Genomic DNA, 24,367 nt, shown 5'->3' on the forward strand with positions numbered 1-24,367 from the left:
TCCAGCATATGCTGAAGTCCAGCTGAGACATCCAGTCTCATGGACTGAACAACTACTAGATTCTTGAACCTTGCATTGGTAGACAACCATTGTTGGACTAGCAGGACCACAGCCTGTAAGTCATTGTAATACATTCTAATAAACTCCACATATGACCCAGCTAAACCCTTGCGCACATACATGGTTTCATCATTCACATATGACTCAGCTAAGCCCTGCACGCAGGCATGAGCCCCTTCATCTGCATATGATGCAGCCACGTCAACCCCCTGTGTGTATGTGCTAGGCAGTTTTTAAAAGCTAGACACACCATCTTCCTCTCTCTCTCTCTCTCTCTCTCTCTCTCTCTCTCTCTCTCTGTCTGCACACTGACTTCCCCAGGCCTGTACACGCCCCCTCTAATAAACTCCTAAGAGGGTTTGTTGCATGTTCTATGTTTCCTTCTCCCTCGCACCAGGTAATTTCAGTCTGACTTAAGGTGTGGCTACCAACAAGATATTTATACCTAGGGTATATTACATGGTGTTTTGGATATTAAGATGGCCCACAGAGATGGATCCTTTCCACTTTGCTCAAAGGTCAGAGAGTTCAGGCCTATTCCTGCTCCTTCAAGGATATAACAGGAGGTTTGACCCAGGGAGTGGCTGCCTTCAGGATGCTTAGCCTAAGGTGTGGTCACTCTGTGTCCCTCTTAAGCAAACAGAATACTTAACTCAGGGTATAGTTGCTTGATGCTTCAGGTATTTAAGAGGTCATTGCTGTTTGTTCTTTGTATCAAGGTAAAGCAGTCTTTTGCTTTCTCCACCCCCCCTCCCTTTTTGGATTGGGGTATATTGGTAATGTGGAAAATAATAACCCCAGGCAAATTCAGTATTCACTGAATTGACCTCCAAACTCTATACTGTGTCTCTGTATCTCTGTTTCTTCTGTCTAACATTTCTCATCCATACTCCCCTACCCTGGAATGTGTGAACCCTGTCGAGGTTGGACCCTGACAGATGTCACCCCAACATGGGACTCTGATACTTGTACAACTCAGGACCACCTACCAGAAAAACACCACCCATAATGGGCTGGGCTTTACTATATCAATCATTAAGACAATGCCCCCACAATCTTGCCAGCCCAATCTAATGAGGTATTTTCTCAAATGAGGCTCCTTGTTCCCAAACGACTCCAGCTTGCTCAAGCTAACAAATAACAAAGATACCTAATGACAATTTTCTCTAAAGAAGCTACACTCATGTCTTGTATATTCTTTCTCCTCCTCCTCTACCCTCTCTCTTCACACTTAAATCTAAAGTATATACTATTTCTTATCTTTGTTTGATTACCGAGCTAACTTTGCTTCACTCAACACATCCTCAAGTTCTTTTCTGCAGTATAGTTAGGAATTCAGCATTGACAGGATGGTGGTCCCATAGGAAGAAACTCTTCAAGTACTTGACAGCAGGGCTTGGCCATGTATCCCTGTCATAAATGGAATATATAAGAAGTCATCTTGTTGTCTTCTTTGAAGAGAAGATTAAGTCTTTTAGGATGTTCTTGAGGCTGTGAGACTCACAAGAGACAGGTTTTATTTTAAAAATGTGATCAGTTACCTCTGCCCAATCAGCTATAAAGTAAGGCTGTCATATGTAATGGTCTGTCTGTCCCTTTAAGAGACAAGCCCCGCCCACTGCTCCCCCTGTCCACCACCAAGGCAGATCTTCCTTCTGCTTGCAGTCTGAGCCCATTTCTTTTCCATCTCTCTCCCAAAGAGGCTCCCTTCTCCCACTTCTCCCCTTCCCCCTGTTTCTCTCTATTTTTTTCTTTCTCTCTCTGCTCTTCCCCCTTCTCTCCTTTTACCTTCCCCTCCATGACCCACTAAATAAATATCAGACTTCACTCTGCATGGTGTGCCTATCTGTCTGTCTCTCACCCGCCACAGCTGTGGCTCCTCCTGGGATCAGCTGCCTACATGGCCCAACGTGGTCTCTGGTGCCACCTCTCAAGAAACAGTCACTCAAGGAACAACACCATTTTACTTAAACTATAACACTGCATCCTTTTCCTTTCTAGCTATCTTGCAAAGAATTTTACAAGGATACCGATAGACAGTCAAAGGGAAGAGATGCACAGTGTAAGGCCTGTAGAAAGAGATGTGGAACACCCATGCTCCCTCTGGATAAGCTACTTTCCAGGAACAAGTTCAGCTGTGCATAGTTCTCTGTGTCCTTTTGGGTTTTAGAGCTGGCTAGTTATATCACTGGTCATGAGAAATCAACTTAACCTTTAGACCCTCTCCCCTCACTATAGTAGGGGCAAATGTGGCTGAAAGTCTAACCCTCAAGAAAGTTTATTTACCTGGTAACCAATAATTCTATCCAGAACCCACCCCATATTCTAATTAGTAGGCAAAAAGATGCATCATTCTGGAGATTTTAAAAATTTTAGAATCTGAGAAGCCCTGAACTCAAATATGTATTTTTATTATATCACATATAACACATAGATTAAATAGCTACTAGTTATTAACTTCCTTGTGGTCAACTAAATAATAAAATCAAATTTCACAGCCAAAAATGACCATATTTTTTCAGTATCCAAAGTTAGCCCCACAATTTTAACCATTCTTATTTTCAAATAATAATAACCAAATTCTTTTTGAAAATCCTCTGGCAATTAGCTGTAGTTATCTTGGTAACATAACTCAGTTTAGATGCATGCTTAGAATTTTTATATTTAATCCTACTTAGAGAGTAATTTCCACAGTGGTATTTCCTAAAGCTAAAACCCAGACTTTATGTCTCTAGAGTAATCTTGCCTGACAGTGGCTTTAACTTCAGTGAGCTTGCATCACCTTCCCAGTAGTGTGGCTGGCCCAGGCTTGTTGTAAACACTTGGTTCCATCAAGCAGCATTTTATGTGTCAACACTCTACACCATTCATACAGAGCGTACAAGGAAGTGCTGTGCTTCCTCCTGTGGAGGCGCTCCCCCCAACCTGGTAAGTGAGCTTGAGGAAACATGATAGGTTCATGTTCCCGGGCAGAACTGCCAGGACAGCCCATCTCTTTTCCTCCTTCATCTCTGCTCTACACAACTTGGAGATCAAATGTTTATGTATGACAGAAAAAGTAACATATCATTAAAAGAGGCAAATATGCAAAACCTAATAGTCACATAACCACAAAGATTCCCCAAACTGTTCTCACTTTTAATATTTGAAAACAAATAATTTTATGTTAAATAAAAAATTTCTAACACCCTAGTCTATATCCTCTAAAAGTTTGAACAAATATATTTCATATGAAAACAGCATTTTATCCAAATATCAAATATTACAGTGAGTATTTGAACAGCAAACACAAACATTCCTAATCCCAATCACAGACTATGTTGTGAAATGTTAATGTATTTAAATTTTTTAATTATACATGGAATTAACTGGAATGTTGTACTTTAAACAATTCATTATTAATATTTCATTCATATTAAAATGGTAAGAACACAAACAAAGATCTCCAAAGCAGGAAATTTTCAAAGAAAAATTGTATGTTGTGGGACGTTTGACTGTGGCTTCTAAAAAATGTTAACTGTAAATAATCTACAGTCTACACAGACACCCATACAAGTGATTAATACCTCTTTTAAGAAAAACAGTAAATAATAATGCTGTACTAACATAAAGATAAAAAGAAAATACTAAAATATATTTATGCCTCTTAATCAGACTAAATTAATAAGGCAGATTTAATTAATAATCAGGGTTTCACAAAAATTTCAGTGAATAAGGTATTAAATTTCAGAAAATCCCTGTCCCAGAATAATCATTGTTTAAAATAAAATTAAATAAATATCATAATATTAATTTCTGAAATTACCCAGGAAATAATATACCCATTAAATAAATAAATACCCATTCATCCTATATTGCCTAGACAGAAGGAGGAATAAGATGCATCTATATTGCCAACCCTACCCATAGTAGCCATTTGGAGAAACCACTCTCCACCTATCCCACTACATGGAAAGCCAAAAGCTATTCCACAAAAATGAATAACATTGTTTTTGTGTTTTGTTATTCTTTGTTTGGTTTTCTGTTTTGTTGTCTTTGGAGACAGGGACTCATTGTGTAGCCTTGGCTGGCCTGGCACTTGCTATGTAGACCTGGCTGTCCTTGAACAGAGATCTGCCTACCTCAACCTCCTAAATGCTAGGATTAAGGTCAGAAGCCATCAAACCCTATTGTTTTGTCAGAAGTGTCATCCCAGCCCCCTGGCAACCAAATATATAAGGAGTCTGTAATGTTTGGGTGGAACTTTCCATTACAAGCCCCCTTCCATGGGAGTTGCCTCAGTGCAGACTCCACCTACAAGAAAGCACATCAAATGATTACCCCTCCCCAGAGAGGGGCTTTTTAAATCCCCATAGGCTATTTAAACTGCCCCCCAGAGAACGAACACATGGTCTCCCCGGTTCTCCATCCCCCTCTCCGTGTTTTTCCAGAGGGCCACCTGGGAGCACTGGCATCCATTAAACCTGGGTTTCTTCTAATTTGGTCTGATTTGGTTTGATTTGTATTATTGCATTGGCAGAGAGATTTGTCAGGCTGAAAAAAATTAACACCTATAGTGCGTTCAATATCATAATTCTCTCCACTTGTGCCCTACACACAAATCTGAGAAGGCTGGAAATGGGCAACTGATATAGTAGCAAAATACAAAAAATTGGGAAGGGGTAACTTTGCCTAGCCATCAGCAGTGCTGACTGCCCAAGCCTTTCTGACTCTGTCTCCCTAAGCAGCAATAGTTACACCACACAGGAAGACCAGGATAAGGAAAGAAGTTTTCAAAGAGGCTGTTACTTTACAGATGGAACCCTAAAATAGGGTCTGTGAACTTCTAAGGTAGTTCAATCAGGGAACCCAGACCCAAACATAATTTTCTGAAATTCAAGAACAGCTTATCATTCTATCTCAGGGCTCACACAACTGCCAACTTCTCCAGTTGGCTTTCCTGGCTCACCCAAGACCTGACGGTGGCTGAGATTTGTCTTCCTCACTGCAGTCACACCCTGCAGCTCAGTTTCCCACACCAAAGCATGTCTGAACTCTGTTCCCAAAACCTAAGAGTGCTAAATAACAGATTTTCTATTGTTATGGCTAGCAAACTCCCTCTTAGTTGGTCTCAAATGAGAAAAAAATTATTGAACTCTCACTGAAAGAAAGACAAATACGTACTAGGTATATATAGCTCAGAGGTGAGCCCTGTCCTAGCTTGTATGAAGCCCTAAATTCAATTGCCAGCACAGGAAAAAAAAAAAAGGAAGGAAGGCAAGAAAGGAGGAAGGAAAGAGGGAGGGAGGCAGGCAAGCAGGCAGACAAATCTTTAAACAATCTATTACTGTAATTCACTAAATAAGAATCCATTAGAGCCTATGAACTACATAGTGAAGATTAGATAGGCAGACAGACAAATGACAGAAACACAAGAAGAAAGTGAAAGAGCAAGGGAGGCAGGCAGGCAGGCAGTGAGGAGAGGAAGCAACCTAAGAAATGAACTCTGAAAATCACCTCAGACCTATAGAAAGCACTGACTGGAGCAAAAATCGCCAATGGTGTTAAACACTTATTTCGTCTTATATCCATGAGTATGTAGAATTTTCGTGAGAAGAATGGCATTAATCGACCTTGAAATATTTTCCCACTGATTATATCTTTGTTTTATAGGGAAAAATTACAATTTTATATGGAAGAAATTTGATGAACAATGCTTCAACCAATTGAAATTAATATAACAAAGGATGACAATTTTTTCAGAAATCCTGATAAGACCACAAAACCACTTATGCAAATATTACTGACAAAAATATATAATATGAATTTAATCACAAGAAGCATCAAGGGGCTGGAGAGATGGCTCAGAGGTTAAGAGAACTGACTATTCTTCCAGAGGTCCTGTGTTCAATTCCCAGCAACCACAAGGTGGTTCACAACCATCTATAATGAGATCTGGTGCTGTCTTCTGATCTGCAGGCATACATGCAGACAGAACACTGTATACAAAATAAATAAATCTTAAAAACCAGCATCATCAAATAAAACCAAATTAAAGGCCTTCAGCGGTGGTGCATGCCTTTAACCCCAGCACTCAGTAGGCTTCCTCTCTGTCTGGGTGACAACTACAGACTGAGTCTTTCCTCTTCCCAGAATTCTCCTATTCTCATCGCCCTGTCTCTACTTCCTGCCTGGCTACTGGCCAATCAGCGTTTTACTAGAAATAATACAAGTGACAGGATAAAAGACCATCGTTCCACAGCTGTACTTGAAGTTCTAGCTAGAGCAATGAGACAACTGAAGGGGATCAAAAGAAAACAATTTGGAAAGGAAGAAATCAAGGAACCATTATTTGCAGATGATACGACAGTATATATAACTGACCCCAAAAATTCCACCAGGGGCCTCCTACGGCTGACAAATACTTCCAGTGAAGTGGCTGGATACAAAATTAGCTCAAAAATATCAGTATCCCTTCTATATACAAATAACAAAAGGACTAAGAAAGAAATCAAGGAAACAATACCTTTCATAATAGCCTCAAATAAATAAAATATCTTGGAGAGCTCTAACCAAGCAGGTGAAAGATTTTTATGGTAAAAACTTCAAGCCTTTGAAAAAAGAAATTGACCATGATATCAGAAGATGTAAAGATTTCCCATGCTCATGAATCAACAGGATTAACATAGTAGAAATGGATATTCAATCAAAAGCAATCTACAGATTCAATGAAATCCCCATCAAAATTCCAACACAATTCTTTACAGACCTTGAAATAATAATTCTCAACTTTATATGGAAAAAACAGGATAGTTAAAACAATAAAAGAACTGCTGGAGGTCTCACCACCCCTGATTTTCAAGTTGTACTACAAATCTATAGCAATAAAAACTGCATGGTATTGGTGCAAAAGCAGACACATTCATCAATGGAATCAAAGTGAAGACCCAGACATAATCCAAACACATATGGACACCTGATTTTATAAAGAGCCAATGGAGTATTATTCAATGACTGTTTTAAAAAATTACACCATGAATTTGTAAGAAAATGGATGGAACTAGAAAAAAAAATCATCTTGAGTGAGGTAACCCAAACCCAGAAAATAAAAAAGGTATGAATTCAGTTATAAGTGAATATTAGCAGTTAAGTAAATGAAAACCAAGATATAATCCATAGATCTGGCGAGGTCAGGTAAAGAAGAGCGGTCTCAGGAGGACACATGCATCTCTCTAGGAGGGGCAAATAGAATAGACTTTAAGGGCAGACTTTGGACAGGTAGGGATGAGAAGGAGGAGTGAGGTGAGGGTGATGAGGTGGAAGAAGAGAGTGTGGGAAGAGATTGTTAGAACTGGGAGGTGGAGTGGGGGTGTGGAAACCTGGTGCAATGAAAGTTTCCTGGCAATGGGGCATATGGAGTCTCAACAGCCATCTCCTGATCCCAGGTGAAATTTCTGGTGGTGGGACTGGGTTGTATTCAATTGAGTGTTAACCAAAGAGGTCCCATGGAAATCCCCAAGCAACCCAGTTTGGCACTAAGACATGGGTTGCTGGGTTGTTCTCCACAACAGACAGTGCAGAGTGGGGGGGGGGGGGGTGGCACTGTCAAGGACAGCATCCACACAATTCATTGAGCATGAAGTCAAGCTAGTGGCCTACATGGAGCCTTCACCCTTACATTCTAATCTCTTTGGTGTAAGAAGGTACTCTGCTGGCTACCAAAAGAGAAATGTGGACAACAGCCCTGTCTGCAAAACATGCTGGGGCAATGGTGGCACAGAACTTTTCGGAGTAGCCAAGCAATGTCTGCTTTGACTTAAGGCCCATTCCATGAAAAGGAATTCATATCCCATACTGCTTAGGTAACCAAGAACCAGAGACTAGATAGTCTAGAGACCAAACATGAGTGGCCTTTAAATAAATAAATAAATAAATAAATAAATAAAAGCCAGGTGGGGTGGCACATGCCTCTAATCCTGGCACTTGGGAGGCAGAGGCAGGCAGATTTCTGTGAGTTCGAAGCCAGCCTGCATCTTAAACAAATAAACAATATCTTGAAGACACCAGTAACTTTTTCCTGTCAACCATCAACAACCGACATCCTCAATTCTCAATGGATCATTCTTCTGATCTTCCTTACTAGTTTGCAAGATGTGTATGAGATCCTGAGTTAGATCAGTCACTAGAGTCTTAGTCTATAGTGTCGCTATAACAAATCACCTGAGGTGGGGTACTTCATACAGAGCTAGCTTTAGCTCATAGCTTTGGAGGCTGAGCGTCTAGGATCAGGTGACAGTGTTTGGTGAGATATGTGTTATACGCCTTAACAATAACAGCCACGGGCACGTGTGGAAGCAGTACAAATCATAATTCCAAAGGCAATGCAAATGCTACAGTCTCAACTATTGAGATCTCAAAGGGTCAAAATCACTAAAGTCTAAACTCCCCCAAATCACAATCTGAAAAGATTAAACTCCTCATTGAAATCATGGAAATCTAAGTCTTGAAATCTACAATTCCTACTGTGGGGAGGGTTATACTCAGGGTTATGTACTTAAGGGTTAAGATTGGCACAACAACAATTTATCTGGACAATTTTTTTCTACTGTTGTAAGAAACAGTAGAAACTTAGTAAAGGTTAATTCAAAAATTCTTCAAATGGCATGAGACTTAAATAACTAGTACCTGCTAGGTACAACAATGTCAAGTTATTAAAATAAAATAAACTGAAGAAAATCGAAGAGCTATCAATTTACAAAAGCAGTTTACCAATACCATAATGTGCAGACCTTTACGTTACCATTCTGTTACAATTCGAAATACCTCAGGGTATTTAAACTTTGTAATGATGGGGCAGAGGCGCTGGCAGACAGTGCAGGCAGACACTGGGGACCAGCGCATCGGCGGACGACGCGTGGGGGCCGCAGGTGGAGGGACCAGCGTGCAACACCGAGAGCAGATTACCCCACTACAATTAAATCAAAGAGGTAGGCCTTTGGTTGGCAAGGTCCCTAGCAAAAGAGGAGCCGGGTCCTGTTCCTGAAGACCCTTCTGAGGGCTGAGAGGGATCATGGCCCCCGGCAGTAGCCAGGAAACAGAGCGAGGGCATTTTGTAAGAAGAGCCCCTGGCCAGCAGGGAAACCTGAACCAGTTTTAAAAGACTGATTAGATAGCATCGATAGGAGGAGATGGGCAGGCGCCAAGGCAAAAATTCACCCAATAATCTCAAAAACAATATGAAAACACCAGAAACCAATGATCTTACAACAGAAGGACTTGAACACCCTAACACAGAAGAAGTGGAAAAAATTGACTTTATGAAAGCAATAGAGTCCCTTAAACAACATGTGAAAAACGCCCTTATTGAAATGGATGAGAAGTATAACAAAAAGTTTGAAGAAATGAGTAAATACGTACATGATACCCTGGGAAACCAAGAAAAAACAATCAAACAGGAAATGGAAACAGTTCAAGAATTGAAAACTGAAATGGAAGCAAGGAAGAAAACACAAACGGAGGACCAGTTGGATAGGGAAAATCTAGGTCAATGAGCAGAGCCTACAGAAACAAGCATAATCAATAGAATACAAGAGATAGAAGAAAGAATCTCCGATTCTGAGGACACCATAGAGAAAATAAACGCACTGATCAAAGAAAACAGCAAAGCCAACAAATTCTCATCACAAAACATTCAGGAAATATAGGGCACAATAAAAAGACCAAACCTAAGAATAATAGGAATAGAAGAAGGAGAAGAGTCACAGCTCAAAGGCCCAGAAAATATTCTTAACAAAATTATGGAAGAAAACTTTCCCAACATAAAGAAAGATATTCCTTTGAATATTCAAGAAGCATATAGAACACCAAACAGACTGGATCAAAGAAAAACATCCCCTCACCATATAATAATCAAAACACTAAATACCCAGGTTAAAGAAAGACTATTAAGAGCTGCAAAGGAAAAAGGCCAAGTAACTTATAAAGGTAAACCGATCAGACTTACACCTGACTTCTCTATGGAAACCATGAAAGCCAGAAGGTCCTGGATAGATGTAATGCAGAAACTAAGAGACCATGGATGCAAACCCAAACTACTATACCCAGCCAAGCTACTGTTCACTATCAATGGAGAAAACAAGACATTCCAGGATAAGAACAAATTTAAACAATACATCGCCACAAATACAGCCCTACAGAAAGTAATAGAAGGAAAATCGCAACCCAAGGAACCCAACATTGCCAACACTGCCTACAATAACTGAGGCATCTAGCGACCCTTCACCAGCACAACTCAAAGAAGGGAGACACACAAACTCTACTACCAAAAACAATAAGAATAACCGGAGAAAACAACGACTGGTCATTAATATCACTTAATATTAATGGTCTCAATTCACCTATAAAAAGGCACAGGCTAAGAGATTGGATACGAAAACAGGATCCAACATTCTGCTGTTTGCAAGAAACACATCTCAACCACAAAGACAGGCATCTACTCAGAGTAAAGGGTTGGGAAAAGGTCTTTCAAGCAAATGGTCCTAAGAAAAAAGCAGGTGTGGCCATACTAATTTCTAACAAAACTGACTTCAAACTAAAATCAATCAGAAGAGATCGAGATGGACACTTTATACTCATAACAGGAACAATTCATCAGGATGACGTCTCAATCCTGAATATCTACGCCCCTAATATAAAAGCACCTACTTATGTAAAAGAAATATTACTGGAACTGAAGGCAGACATCAAACCACACACACTAGTGGTAGGAGACTTCAATACACCTCTCTCTCCAATGGACAGGTCAAATATACAGAAACCTAATAGAGAATTAAGAGAATTAATGGAGGTAATGAAGCAAATGGATTTAACAGACATCTATAGAACACTCCACCCAAATAGGAAAGAATATACCTTCTTCTCTGCAGCTCATGGAACCTTCTCAAAAATTGACCACATACGTGGAAACAAAGGAAACCTCCACAGATACAAAAAAATATCAGTGTCCACCTGTGTCTTATCAGATCACCATGGATTAAAGTTAGAAGGGAACAACAATGCTACCCCCAGAAGGCCAACAAACTCATGGAAGCTGAACAGTCAACTACTGAACCACACCTGGGTCAAGGAAGGAATTAAGAAAGAAATTAAAATCGTCATTGAATTTAATCAAAATAAAGAGACAACATACTCAAACCAATGGGACACGATGAAAGCAGTGCTAAGAGGAAAGTTCATAGCACTAAGTGCCCACTTAAAGAAAATGGAGAAAGCATACATGGGGGACTTAACAGCACACCTGAAAGCTTTAGAAAAAAAAAAGAAGCGGACGTGCCCAGGAGGAGCAGTACACTGGAAATAATCAAACTGAGGGCAGAAATCAACAAAATAGAAACACAGAAAACATTCCAAAGAATCAATGAAACAAAAAGTTGGTTCTTGGAGAAAATCAACAAGATCGACAAACCTCTATCCAAACTAATTAAACAACAGAGAGAGAACACGCAAATAAATAAGATCAGAAATGAAAAGGGGGACATAATCACAGACACAGAGGAAATTCTGAGAATCATTAGATCTTACTACAAAAGCCTGTATGCCACAAAACTGGAAAATACGAAAGAAATGAACATTTTTTTAGATAAGTATCATATACCAAAGCTAAACCAAGACCAGGTGAACCATCTAAATAGACCTGTTAGTCACGAAGAACTAGAAACTGTTATCAAAAATCTCCCTTCCAAGAAAAGCCCAGGACCAGATGGTTTCAATGCAGAATTCTACCAGAACTTCCAAGAAGAGCTAATACCTATACTCCTTAATGTATTTCACAATATAGAAACAGAAGAGTCATTGCCAAATTCCTTTTATGAAGCTACAGTTACCGTGATACCAAAACCACACAAAGACCCAACCAAGAAAGAGAATTACAGGCCTATCTCACTCATGAATAACGACACAAAAATTCTCAACAAAATACTGGCAAACTGAATCCAAGAACACATTAGAAAAATTATCCATTATGATCAAGTAGGCTCCATCCCAGAGATGCAGGGCTGGTTCAACATATGCAAATCTATTAATGTAATCCACCATATAAGTAAACTGAAAGAAAAAAACATATGATCATTTCATTAGATGCTGAAAAAGCATTCAACAAAATTCAACACCCCTTTATGATAAAGGTCTTGGAGAGACTAGGGATACAAGGGTCATACCTAAATATTATAAAAGCTATTTACAGCAAGCCGACAGCTAACATTAAATTAAACGGAGAAAAACTCAAAGCCATCCCACTAAATTCAGGAACAAGACAAGGATGTCCACTCTCTCCATACCTCTTCAATATAGTGCTTGAAGTTCTAGCAATAGCAATAAGACAACATAAAGGGATTAAGGGGATTCGTATTGGAAAGGAAGAAGTTAAGCTTTCGTTATTTGCAGATGATATGATAGTATACATAAGCTACCCCAAAAACTCTACCAAAGAACTCCTACAGCTGATAAACACCTTTAGTAATGTGGCAGGATACAAGATCAACTCCAAAAAATCAGTGGCCTTCCTATACACTAAGGATAAGGAAACAGAGAGGGAAATCAGAGAAGCATCACCTTTCACGATAGCCACAAATAGCATAAAATATCTTGGAGTAACTCTGACCAAGGAAGTGAAATATCTATTTGACAAGAACTTTAAGTCTTTGAAGAAAGAAATTGAAGAGGACACCAGAAAATGAAAGGATCTCCCTTGCTCTTGGATTGGGAGGATCAACATAGTAAAAAATGGCAATTCTACCAAAAGCAATCTATAGATTCAATGCAATCCCCACAAAACTCCCATCAAAATTCTTCATAGATCTGGAAGAGACAATAATCAACTTTATATGGAAAAACAAAAAACCCAGAATAGCCAAAACAGTCTTATACAATAAAGGATCATCTGGAGGCATTACCATCCCTGACTTCAAACTATTACAGAGCTACAGTATTAAAAACAGCTTGGTATTGGCATAAAAACAGAGAAATCGACCAATGGAATCGAATAGAAGACGCTGACATTAACCCACAAACATATGAACACCTGATTTTCAATAACAGAGCTAAAAGTATACAATGGAAAAAAGAGAGCATCTTCAACAAATTGTGCTGGCAAAACTGGATGTCAACCTGTAGAAGAATGAAAATAGATCCATATCTATCGCCATGCACAAAACTCAAGTCCAAATGGATTAAAGACCTCAATATCAGTCCAAACACACTGAACCTGATAGAAGAGAAAGTGGGATGTACTCTACAACACATGGGCACAGGAGACCACTTCCTACGTATAACCCCAGCAGCACAGACATTAAGGGCCTCATTTAATAAATGGGACCTCCTGAGACTGAGAAGCTTCTGTAAAGCAAAGGACACTGTCACTAAGACACAAAGCAACCCACTGACTGGGAGAAGATCTTCACCAACCCCGCAACTGACAAAGGTCTGATCTCCAAAATATATAAAGAACTCAAGAAACTAGACCGTAAAAATCTAATCAACCCAATTAGAAAATGGGGCACTGAGCTGAACAGAGTATTCTCAACAGAATAAGTTCAAATGGCCAAAAGACACTTAAGGTCATGCTCAACATCATTAGCGATCAGGGAAATGCAAATCAAGACAACTTTAAGATACCATCTTACACCTGTCAGAATGGCTAAAATAAAAAACACCAATGATAGCCTTTGCTGGAGAGGTTGTGGAGAAAGGGGTACACTCATCCGTTGCTGGTGGGAATGCAAACTTGTGCAACCACTGTAGTAATAGGAGCGGTGGGGTGCTTCCCGCCACCAGGCTAGCTTTACCCGAAATAACAACACACAAACTGTATTCTTTTAAACACTGCTTGGCCCATTTCTATCTAGCCTCTTCTAGGCTAATTCTCGCACCTGGACTAGCCCATTCCTAATTATCTGTGTAGCCCACGAGGTGGCTTACCAGGGAGATTCTAGCCTACGTCCATCCTGGTCGGAGCTTCATCGCGTGTGCCTCAGAGAGCAGAGCTATCCCTGCGTCCGCCCAGGAGAGGGGAGCATGGCGTTTCTGCTCCAGAGAGCAGAGCTGTCAAGTCTGAGCTCACTTCCTCTTCCTCCCAGCATTCTGTTCTGTTTACTCCTCCCACCTATGTTTTAACCTATCAGGGCCAAGCAGTTTCTTTATTGCTTAACCAATGAAATCAACAGATTGATATATGACACTCCCACATCAAACCACTTTGGAAAGCAGTGTGGCGGTGTCTCAGGAAATTCGGGATCAACCTACCCCTGGACCCAGCAATACCACTCTTGGGAATATACCCAAGAGAGGCCTTATCACACAACAAAAGCATATGCTCTACTATATTCATAGCAGCATTGTTTGTAATAGCCAGAACCTGAAAACAAGCTAGATGCCCTTCAATGGAAGAATGGATGAAGAAAATATGGAATGTATACATATTAGAGTACTACTCAGCAGTAAAAAACAAGGACTTCTTGAATTTTGCATACAAATGGATGGAAATAGAAAACACTATCCTGAGTGAGGTAAGCCAGACCCAAAAAGAGGAACATGGGATGTACTTACTCATATTTGGTTTCTAGCCATAAACCAAGGACATTGAGCCTTAAATAATTAGTGATCCTAGAGAAGCTAAATAAGGAGAACCCAAAGAAAAACATACAGACATCCTCCTGAATATTAACCTTCATCAGGCGATGACAGAGACAGAGACCCAATTTGGAGCACCAGACAGAAATCTCAAGGTCCAAATCAGGAACAGAAGGAGAGAGAGTACGAGCATGGAATCAGGACTGCGAGGGGTGCACCCACACACTGAGACAATGGGGATGTTCTATCGGGAACTCACCAAGGCCAGCTGGCCTGGGTCGGGAAAAACCTGGGATAAAACCGGACTTGCTGAACATAGCAGACAATGAGGACTACTGAGAACTCAAGAACAATGGCAGTGGGTTTTTGATCCTACTGCATGTTCTGGGTTTGTGGGAGCCTAGGCAGTTTGGATGCTCACCTTACTAGACCTGGATGGAGGTGGGTGGTCCTTGGACTTCCCACAGGGCAGGGAACCCTGATTGCTCTATGGGCTGACAAGGGAGGGGAACTTGATTGGGGGAGGGGGAGGGAAATGGGAGGAGGTGGCGGGGAAGAGACAGAAATCTTTAATAAATAAATAAACGGAAAAAATAAAATAAATAAATATTTAAAAAAGAAAAAAAACTTTGTAATGATGTATTTAAACTAAGACTATCTCCACTTTCCACAGATTGCAATTTCCATGAAGAACAATGAACTCTCTCTGCTCCTTCAACACTTCATCCTTAATAACAATGCTTGATCCCCCAAATGGCTGGCCCAACATTTGCTTTATAAATGAATTGGAGTCACTTTTTGCAACCTTATTTCTGCCATCTGCTACACGATGTAGCTCATCTTTATATAAATCCCAATAGTGCAAAGACAAAATGGTTGAAAAACTTTTCAAAAGAGTTCTAACTCATCCAACACACATTTTGCAAATTTGGTTACAAAAAAAAGAGTGCAAGATTTGTATGTATATGCGAATGCTGAAACCTCCCCAAAAAATAAAGCAACATCTCCTTCATGCATCTGCACTATGAAAGGTAATGGTTCCTTAGCGGCTGCAGATGCAGTGAGGATGTGTTCTGGGTGACAGAAGACAGAGCTGAGTGTCTGACTATCAGTGCACATAAGGGCGTCAGAGGACAACTCTGCAGTCAGTTCTCTCCTTCCACAGGGATCAAACTCAGGGCACGAGGTCCATACAGCCAGTGTCTCTGCCTGCTGAAGCAGCTCAACAGCCCCTTGTGGTTCTTCTCAATGATTTTATCAAATGTGTTGGGTTTCAGAGGACTGCGGCACAAAGTCAGATAGCATTACACACAGTGATGCAGTTACACCTTTCAGATTCTGGCCTATTTTTGAATTAACTTCTCTGCTTATCAGTATCATATCTACATGACTGTCTTAGACCATCTGGGAGTTTAAGTTTGTGAAAATATGTAGGCCATCAATGTGAAAACTGGGTAATAGGGTTTTTCCGTATCTTTATGCTTCTCAAACAATTCTCCTAAAAATGTAAAAGTCTTAGAGTAACTACTATTGTTACTTTTTTCAGAATTATGCTCTGAGATTTTAGAGCCTATGGGTCTGATTTCTTAGGACATCCTAGATGATAATATTTAGGGCTGTCTCTGTGGATTATAGCACAAACGCATGCATGCACTAGAACCAAAACACAGTAGGTCTCCTGTACAACTCACCAATATCACAGGACTAGTCCAGTCTGAGATGAGTTGCTCCTAAGGGGGGGGGGGGGGTTAGTCTCTTCTGAAGACAATGGTCTTATGACCTAAATACCTACCATGGTCCCCACCTTATATATAATGCAGTTTTTTCATTCAGTGTCACATTTTTAATATTTATCCACGTGAACATACATTTTGTAGTCCATTCATTCCTTACATATTTTTTGTTATTTATTTGAGACAGAATATCACTATGTAGCCCTGGCTGGCTTCCAACTTTGTCAGCCTCCTGAGTGCTGGAATTAAAGGTGGCCAGTCTTCTGTATTAATTCTGGATATATAAGTTACTTTAGAGTTCTACTCTTAGAAGCAGAACTTAGATATATCATCTACAAACTTGATTTGAGTGGGTATCTATGGAAGAACATGCTCCATTTTGTTTCCAAACTTAATGGTCATTCTGTTTTATCATACCGAGTACAAACTAAGGCTTACAGAGACCAAGAAATGCATTCAAGGTCACATGGCTAAGTATAATAAGAACTAATTAATTTTTACTTCTTCCAATTAATGAAAAAAATTTCAAGATTAAATAGCAGATATGCCCAGGGAAAAAATGTAATTGTCAAAAGGAGTTCTGGAGGTTGTTTTCTCGTGTTTCACATCAAATTTAAAAAAAGAAGGTGGGAAGACTGACACCTTGGTGGGTGGAAGCACTTTCCCCAAAACATGACAACCTGTGTTGGATCCCTGAGACCCACATCATGGAAGTAGTAAAACCAACTCCTACAAATTATCCTCTGACCTCCGTGTGCATGCTGCGACACACCTGTATACATATACATGCATGCACACACATGCCACGTGCAGTAAATACAAATTTTGTAAACTTCTTTTTAATAAAACAGATGACCTAGCTACTAACTCCACTAACAGCAACCTGATTATGTGAAGATCACATGACTACACTTTTGGTCGTGCTAAATGTTCTGTACTTGAGCACTCCTGAAAATGCTGGTCAAATCTCTGCCATTAAGCTGCTTCAGCAACAGATTCAGCAAAGCTGGAAGGACACAGAGGTCAGCACAGTCTACACAGCAGGACGTGCAAATGTGCCATGTGTCCTTGAATGAAAGTGTGGGTGTATGTATCTGTACGTGTGTGCTATGGGGTGTATATAAACTGTGTGTATATATGAAATAGCAATAAAGTAGTTCTCAGTGTGGGTATAATTTTAAATTCATTTATAAGGACTTTTTTTTGCCTTGACTATTATGTTTGATCTGAGGTTTAACTATGCTTCAGACATACTGAAATAAATGTGATAATTGTTCTTAAAATGATACATATCCATTTTAGAAAGACTTCCTACTTTTAAAAATGTTCTGCGTGTAATCTAAACCAAAGGGTTTCCAAGATTAATCACACTATTCTTGTGTTTAAAAAAGGATATAACAATCTTTCTTTTAGCTAAGTCATTATTTAGGCCTATATATGCTCTCATTTAAAAATATTTGTAATAATGAGTTTCTGATTTATGTCACAAATGCTAACCTTTCTGTTTAAATGATTCTATTTTTATTCACGCTCTACCACCCGACACAGCTATCATGGCTGTGTTATCATGCCTGTGTTATACATGGCTTCGGCAGCAAAGTACAGATTTGTAAAAATGTAGCTAACTAGGCCAACAGCAAGGGCTGCTTGCTGTTAATGTCTATCACTCAGCTACTTTTAGTAAGAAGAAATCAGACTGTAGAAAAATTATCATAGAAAAGCTCAACAGTCCCAGCTGAGTACACTGTCTCAGACCTGTAACCCTAGCCCTCAGGAGGCCAATGGAAAGGGGTTGCTGGGAGTTCAAGGCCATCCTGACCTATAGAGGAAATTCAAGTTTGAGATCTTCTCGCAAACAAACAAAAAGAACAAAACAAAAGACTTAAAAGCTTGATTTTGCATTAAAGAACTAAAATGTATGCCAGTTTCACATATGCTACAAATAAAATCAGTATGAGAATAAGTTTATACTATAAAAGAGCTTGTGAGTCTAGGATGCCTCGTGGGTAAAATGTGCTCATGCTTACTCTTGTACATGTGAATATATTTTGTAGTTATAAAAAGTCACACGAATTATTAATAAAAAATCAGTTCATACTTCCCCTTTCCACCTAACAGGAAACACTGTTAAAATAATTTATACCGCTCAATTGATTTTTCATGTAAAATACTGATATATAAATAAGAAGTTATTATTTTTTTAGAAATATATGTGTATATATGTTTTGATACATATATGTATGTATACATACTATATAGTCATGCTCATTATTTTAAAACATTAAGCCAGGGCTGGCAGGTGGCCCAGTGGTTAAAGCACTTGCTACATACACATACCAACAGTACAGACAGGAATCTGGGCCCACATAGACTCCACCTGGAATTCCAGCCATAGAAAGCCGCTGCAGGAGATCCAGGAGCAAGCTGGCTATTTAGACTAGCTGCATGGGCGAGTGAGCTCAGTGGAAGACCCTGCCTAAATGAAGAAGGTGGAAAGAGATCAAAGAAGACCCTCCTCCAGTCAACCTCGGGCCTCTAACTGCACACATATGTTCATCCATACACACACACACACACACGGGTGTCAGCAGACACATGGTACTCAACATATACAAATATGCATACACACCACATACACATATACATGAGGAAAAAATAAGAAAAAGACTTAAGTCAAAAACCGAGTCTGAAATGGGCAGCCGTGAGAAGAACTGGGCTCAGGCAAGAGAAGGAGGCTAAGGGAGAAAAAGAGCTATGGGATGTGAAGAACTGACTACGTGGCGGGGAAAGATGTCAGCCAAAATTACAGCAATTTAGTTACAGGTGAAGTTGGGCTTTATTTGTAATTCAAGAATCTGGGCAGAATCTATCCTACATAATGGAATGAGGGTCCCCACTGAGCAATGACAGAGTAATAGGCTTCCAAGGTAGGAACAGGAAGCAGTATAGAAAATAAGAGTGAGCAAGGAGGGGTGTATATAGGAAGGCTTGGAGGGAGAGAAGAAAAGGGGAAATGATGTTATTATAATCCAAAAAAAAAAGAAAAGAAAAGAAATAATTTTTTAAAGCTGACTGGCTATCATAAGGTTTGGGGATTTTTTTTTTTTGGGTGTTATTTGTTCAGGAAGGTTGACAGGAGTTAAATGGGTCTACTTCATTATATGCTCTTGGGTAAAATCTCTTTTCAATTCTTCTGGGGGAATTTACTGGCTTCCTTGAAGTTTCAGTTAGATTATGCGATTTTGTGTAAGTGACTCTGTTTCAGACATACAGGTTAGGGCCTAGCATAGCAGCCAATTCTAGGAACATTTTTCCTCTCCTTCCACAGCAATGAGAATTAACTTACAAAGGATGTTTAATATCAAGAACTAAAAAAAAGAAAAGCCCATACAAATAACCTCAAGAAAAAATGCAGTGCCCCCAAAATTATGAAAAAATGGTTTGCTTATGGATTCATTATATTATAGCAACATAACCTCGACAAAGAAAGTTATTACAAGTCATAAAAACCATATATGAACACAGACTTTGTATTAGTTACTATTATATTGCTGTACTAAAACACCACAATCAAGATAACCTATAAAAGAAAGTGTTTAATTGTTTATGGCTCCAGAAGGTAGGAGTCCATGATGGCAGAGTGAAGGCTTGTCAGCAGAACAGAAGAGAGCTTACCTCCCAAACCTCAGACAGGAGGCAGAGAGTGCACTGGGGATGGCTGGAGGCTTTTGAAACTTTAAAGCCCTTCCCTATGACACAACTCCTCCAGCAAGGCCACCCATCCCTAATCCTTCACAAATAGCTCCACTAACTGGATTCCATGATTCAAACATATGAGTCTCTGGGGGCATTCGCATTCAGCCATGAAGCACGTATTCAAATACAAAGACGCCTCAGTACACTGCTCTTTCTCCAACCTCCATTACTGATACAGTCTGAACCTGAACAGTCATAAATATACACACCTCAGCACTGTAAACACGGATTCCTTCAGGATAAAAGACAATGGCTGAAGCAAAAAAAAAAAAAATGGGCTTTTTTCTTGGGCCATTCCTGATAAGTCAGCATTTCATAAGTTGTGTGTGCCATCGGAAACCCAATGATAAAGAAATGGCTCCCCTGCTTCTACTCTGGGTGATAACTTTCTTCCACCAAATCTTATAATAAAATACTGACCAAAGCCACTTGGGGGAGGAAAGGGTTTACTTTATCTTACACTTCCACATCACAGCCTATCACTAATGGAAGCCAAGGCAGACACTGAAACAAAGACCACAGAAGAACACTGCTTGCTGGTTTATTCAGTTACCTTTCATACACAGCCTATCATATTCATATTGGCCAAGAATGGCACCAGTCACATCAATCAGTGTGCTGGCTAGTTTATGTCCACTTGACACAGCTAGAATCAATAGAGAGGAGAAAACCCTCCACAACTTCATGCTGTAGGAAAGCCTGAAGGGCATTTTCTTAGTGATTGACAGAGATAGCCCAGTCCATTGTAGGTGGGGCCATGCCTGGGCTAGTGATCTTAGGTGTTATAAGAAAGCAGGCTGAGCAAGCCAGTAAAATCACTCCTCCATCAGTTCCTGCCTCCAGGTTCCTGGTCTATGAGTTCCTGAATTCCTTAAGTAATGAACAGTGATGTGGAAGCATAAGTCAAATAGACCCTCTCTTCCCCAAGTTGCTTTTGATCATGGAGTTTCATCACAGCAATAGTAACCCTGACTAGGACAATCAGCGCCTGATTGCCAAGAAGACACCGAAAGCGAAGGAAGCTACTGCCTCTCCCAGAGACGAAGCAAAGGCCTTGAAAGCCAAGAAGGTAGTGCAGAAAGGCATCCACAGCCACAAGATCCATACATCACCCACCTTCCGGCAGCCCAAGATCCTGCAGCTCCAGAGGCAGCCCAAATACCCTTGAAAGAGCACATCCAGGAGAAACAAGCTTGACCACTATGCAATCATCAAATTCCCCCTGACTACTGACTGGGTCAGCCCTAAAGAAGACAGAAGACAACACAACTGTGCTCACTGTGGCTGTCAAGGCCAACAAGCACCAGATCAAATGGGCCGTGAAGAAATTCTGGGACACTGATGTGGCAAAAGTCAACACCCTCATAAGGCCTGATGGAGAGAAGGCGGCTGTTCAGGTGGTCCTGGTTATGATGTTGCCAACAAAATTGGGGTCATCTAAACTGAGTCCAGCTGGCTAATTCTAAATAAACACATTTTCACCATAAAAAAGGCAATCATCAATCAAAAAAATGGCCAGAAAGATGTTCACAGACCATCTGTTGGAAGCAATTCTTCTCAGCAGAGTCTCTCTCCAGGTGAGTCTAGTTTGCGTTAAAGTGATGAAAACTCCCCAGCACACCACCGCACTACAGATGCAGCTGTCTCATCATCTTAGCTGCAGAGCAGGACAGCACCCCCTTACTAAAATAAAGCCCTCCAAGTACAGAATAAGCCTTTTAACAATTACCAGATTACTGTGTTGCCTTCAGCAATTAATGTTTCATGCTACAGTGATCTCTAAAAGGCAGTTACTGCACCCTTCTCCTTTCTGATCACTAGAGCCTAAGTAAGTGGCTCAGTCCAAGACCATTATCCTAAGTTCCCATGGCAGATTTATTAGAACAGTCCCCATGAAAGTGCCCTTCACTCTTCACTTGGAAATCCTGTAATCCCAACCTCAACCAACAAGAGAAACTGGGGACAAGTCATGCTATCTCTGTCTGGAGTGTGATGCTTCCACATACAGTTACTCAGTAGGCGATGCCATAAACTAAAAACTAACAGAACTGATATTTATCAGAAAACCAAGTAGAAACAGAAAGTACATAGACATGCCCTGGAATTTGAGAGGCTCTAACAAAGAGGTAACATTTCGAGCTACAACTTATGAATAACCTAAGTGTGGACAGAGACATGGTGTAGGAGGTTCTTCTGTTCATGTGTTGCTTTCATTGGCTAAGGAATAAAAAAACTGCTTTAGGCCTGATAGGGCAGAACTTAGGTAGGCAGAGAAGACAAAACTGAAGGCTGGGAAAGAAGGGCAGAGTGAGAGACACCATGGATCTTCTGCCTGAGACAGACACTGGTTCGAATCTTGCTGGTAAACCACTGGCATGTGGCAATACCCAGATTAATAGAAATGGGTTAAATTACTATGTAAGAATTAGCCAATAAGAAACTAAAGCTAATGGGCCAAGTAGTGTTTTAATGAATACAATTTCTGTGTGGTTATTTCAGGCGGTCAGGACAAACAAGGGGCTGCCTCTTCTTGCAACAGAGACAAATGTAGCATTCCAATGTAGAAAGATCAGCATTCAAGAGCAAAAGAAAAGCACCAAAAAACAAAGTGATTCAAGAAGTCACTCAAGTCTGGTATATTCTATTGAAGCCTAAATATTACTGGATTCTGTTATGTCAGCTTGACACTAGCTGCAACCATAACTTAGGAGGGACTCTCAATTGAGAAAATCTTTTCATGACATCAGGCTGTAGGCAAGCCTGTAGGGCATTTTCTTAATTAGCAATCAATTATAGTGGTATATTATTTGTGTTTTAATAAGTAAAGCTTGCCTGAAGAGCAGAGGACAAAGCAGCCAGACTAGTCAGTCATACAGGCCAGGGAGTAGTGGCACACACCTTTAATCCTAGGACTCAGGAGAAAGAGGCAGTTGGATCTCTGTAAATTCAAGGCTACCCTGGGCCACACAAGACGGAACCAGAAACAGATCCAGGTGATAGTGGTTCACACTTTTAATCCCAGTGTTTGGGAGTCACACACTTTTAATCCCAGCACTGGGGAGGTGGAGACAGGAGTGACATGGCTGAGCGGAAAGAGAAATATAAAGGCAAAGAGACAGGAACTCACTGGAGGGTGAAGTCTGAGGATTTGTGGAGACAGGATCTCACCCTTTCGGTATGAAGATTTGGTAAACGTAAAAGGTCTCTGTAGTGGTTGGTTGCTTTGCTTTCCTGATTTCAACTTGAACCCCAATATCTGTCTCTGGGTTTTTATTATTCATGCTACAGTCAACGGGGGAGAGCAGAACCTCTTACGGTTGGGGCCATCCCTGGGCTGGGGGTCCTGGGTTCTATAAGAAATTAGGTTGAACAAGCCATAAGGAGCCAGCCAGTAAACAGCACTCCTCCACAGTCTCTCCATTAGCTCATACCCTCCAGGTTCCGGCCCTGTTTTCAGTTCCTATCCCGACTTCCCTTCAGTGAGAGATTACAGTGTGGAAGTTTAAGTCAAACTTTTTCGTCCCCCACTTACTTTTGGTCATGAGGTTTCACTGCAGAAATAGAAACCCTAACTAAGACATTTTGTGAGCCTCTATGTGGGCGCTAGGAACTAAAATCATCTGTCCGTGCAGCAACTCCTCTTAAACACTGAGCTGTCTCTCCGGCCCTCTTGGGAAAAAATTAAAACATTATTATTTTGTTTATTTAAGTGCTAATTATTGAAGTATGCTAAGCATAGTTGAGGGGGGGGGCTAAAACTAAAAGGAGAAATTTCCAGTTTAACAACCAGACCCTGACTGTTTGGAATTGGCTCCAATGACTTGAGACGCCTTATACAAACATTTAGAGCTTAATTCGAATGACCCACGAATAGTCAGTCTCAAGAAGATAGACCCTACGGCATTGTATTTCTTTCTCCAAATAGGAAATCTTCCAAAAAACAAACCTGAAGCCGCTCAGCATTCGTTCACTTGTGACAGAAAGTCCTGAAGTCAGACCAATACCATATTCATTGGTCTGCTCCAAAGCAGCGCGTCTTCCCGAAAATCCACACAAAGCAAAGGGAGAAGACAGCTGTTCCCTTGGCAACTTTCATTTTAAATGAAAGCCTCTTGAGTGGTTTCAGCCACTAACACTTTGTCTCCCAACCTCCCTTGAAAATACGAGTTTGGCATAACTGTATCAAGATGTTTTAAAGCGCATCAGTTGCCAAA

General features: G+C 40.3%; 1 protein-coding gene across 2 annotated transcripts in view; it reads right to left on the reverse strand.

The window, feature by feature from the left end:
• Positions 1 to 24,367, reverse strand: part of LOC121459478 (WD repeat containing planar cell polarity effector) — a 283,095-nt gene that overhangs the window by 258,285 nt on the left and 443 nt on the right. The window lies entirely within an intron of this gene.

This window comes from Microtus oregoni, unplaced genomic scaffold (genome assembly GCF_018167655.1).
Source record: "Microtus oregoni isolate MIOR12 unplaced genomic scaffold, Mior012 000019F_ref0000042, whole genome shotgun sequence".
Lineage (NCBI taxonomy): Eukaryota > Metazoa > Chordata > Mammalia > Rodentia > Cricetidae > Microtus > Microtus oregoni.